The following is a 2,704-nucleotide window of genomic DNA, read 5'->3' as shown; positions in this document are numbered from 1 at the left end:
AATACTGCTGTGAACACAGTTGAACAGATGTCCTTGTTGTGTTAATGAGCATCTTTTGGGTATATGCCTAATTGTGGAATTCCTGGATCTTGTGGTAGAATGATTCTCATTTTCCTGAGGAATGGCATTACTGATTTCCAAAGTGGCTTTGTGAGTTTGACTTCCCACCAGTAGTGCAGATGAGTTGCCCCTTCTCCACATCCTCTTCAGGATAAACTTTCTTTGATGTTTTTGATGTTAACTGTTCTGACAGAATTAAGATGGTATCTCCTAGTTGTTTTGATTTGAATTTCCCTGATGGCTAAGGATGTTGAACACTTTCTTAACTGTCTCTCAGCCATTTTAGATTCCTCTATTGAGAATTATTTATTTAGTTCTATACCCAACTTTTTATTTCTATTATTTTTGGTAACTAGCTTCCTGAGTTCTCTACAATATTTTGGAATTCAGCCCTCTGTCAGATGTGGAGTTGATGAAGATCTTTTATTTCTTTATTTCTTCCTTGACCCAGGAATGGTGCAATTGCATATTGTTCAATTTCTAAGGTTTCTGCAATTTGTATTGTTGATGATATCTAACTTTAAATGATGGTGCTCTGATATGATACCTATTGAGGTTTGCTATATTTCTGAGTATGTGGTTGATTTTAGAAAAGGTTCCATGTTTCTGAGAAGGTATATTCTTTTATGTTTGGATGGAATGTTCTATAAATGTCTGTTAAGCCCAGTTGGGTCATAACTTCTGTTAATTCCTTTGTTTCTTTGGTAAGTTTCTATCGGGTGATCCTGTCTAGTGTTGAGAGTGGGGTGTTGAAATTGTCCACTATAAGTGTGTGACGTTTATGTGTGATTTGAGTTTTTGTAATGTTTCTTTTACAAATGTGGATGCCTTTGTATTTGGGGTATAGATATTCAGAATTGAGACTTCTACTTGATGGGTTTCTCCTGTGATGAATAAGAAATGGCATTCTTCATCTCTTTTGATTGATTTTAGTTTGAAGTCTAATTTGTTAGATATTAGGATAGCTACACCCACTTGTTTCTTGGGTCCATTTGATTGGAAAATCTTTTCCCAACCCTTAACTCTGAGGTAATGTCTGTCTTTGAAGTTGGGGTGTGTTTCTTGCATGCAGCAGAAGGATGATCTGTTTTCGTACCCATTCTGTTAGTCTGTGTCTTTTTATAGGTAAGTTAAAACTTTCTTATTTAATTTTGAAACAAGGCTTTTTACATGTCAATCCCAGTTCCCTCACCTTCCCAACCTACCATATCACTCCCACCAAACACCAGCCCACCCCTTTTCTGCTTCCCAAGGAGAGTGTAGCCTTCCATTGGAAGTCTTCAAAGTCTGTCATATCAGTTGGGGCAGGGCCTAGGCCCTACCCCATGTGTCTAGGTTGAGAGAGCATCCCACTATGTGGAATGGGCTCCCAAAGTCCATTTTTATACTAGAGATAAATACTGATCCTTTAGTAGAGGCCCCATAGACTTCCTAGTCCTCCTAACTAAAACCCACATTCAGGGGTCTGGGTCAGTCCTATGCTGGTATCCCAGACACCAGACTGGGGTGCATGAGCTTCCCCTTGTTCAGATCAGCTGATTCTGTGGGTTTCTCCAGCCTCATCACGACCACTTTGCTTATCATTTCTCCCTGTCTGTAACTGGATTCCAGGAGTTCTGCAAGTATTTACCTGTGGGTGTATGCTTCTGCTTCTATCAGCTACTAGAAGAAGGCTCTAGGTAGTTGTCAATCTCATTATCGTGAAAGGGCTTTTAAGGTAGCCTCTCCACTATTTCTTAGATTGTTAGTTGAGTTCATCCTTGTAGATCTCTGGATAATCCCCTAGTGCAAGATTTCTCCTTAAATCTATAATGACTCCCTCTATTATGGTATGTCTTTTCTTGTTCTCCTCTATTCTTTCCCTGTCTCAAACTTCATGTTCATGCATTCTGACCTCTCCCCTCCTCTTATCCCCTTCTCTTTCCCCTAACTCCCTCTCCCCTCCCTCCATGCTTCCAATTTACTCAGGAGATTTTATCCCTTTCCCCTTTTCCAGGGTGCCATGTATGTATCTCTTAGGGTCCTCTTTGTTTCTTAGCTTCCCTGGCGGTGTGGATTGTAGGCTGGTGATCCTTTGCTATATGTCTAAAACCAATATATGAGTGAGTGCATACCGTGTTTGTCTTTTGGGGCCTGTGTTACCTCACTCAGGATAGTTTCTTCTGCTTACATCCATTTCCCTGTGAATTTCAGAATTCCATTGTGTTTTTCTGCTGATTAGTACTCTATTGTGTGAATGTACCACATTTTCTCCATCCTTTCTTCAGTTGAGAGGCATCTAGGTTGCTTCCTGTTTTTGGCTATTACAAATAATGCTGCTATGTACATAGTTGAACAGATGTCCTTGTATAAATGAACATCTTTTGGGTATATGCCTAAACTCTGTGATACCATCTTACTCCTGTCAGAATGGCTAAAATCCAAAACACCTAAGACAGTTTATGATGGAGAAGATGTGGAGAAAGAGGCACACCCCTTCACTGGTTGTAGGAGTGCAAACTCATGCAGCCACTTTGGAAATCGGTATGGTGGTTCTTTAGGAAAATGAGAAGTAGTTTACCTCAAGACCCAGTAATTCCAGTCTTAGGCAGATATCCACCATTCTTAATGGTGTCCTTGTAGTTAAAGATACTATCACTTCTTT

This window comes from Phodopus roborovskii, unplaced genomic scaffold, assembly GCF_943737965.1.
Source record: "Phodopus roborovskii unplaced genomic scaffold, PHOROB, whole genome shotgun sequence".
Classification (NCBI taxonomy): domain Eukaryota; kingdom Metazoa; phylum Chordata; class Mammalia; order Rodentia; family Cricetidae; genus Phodopus; species Phodopus roborovskii.
The sequence above is the reverse complement of the archived record's forward strand: the minus strand, read 5'-3'. Positions refer to the sequence as shown.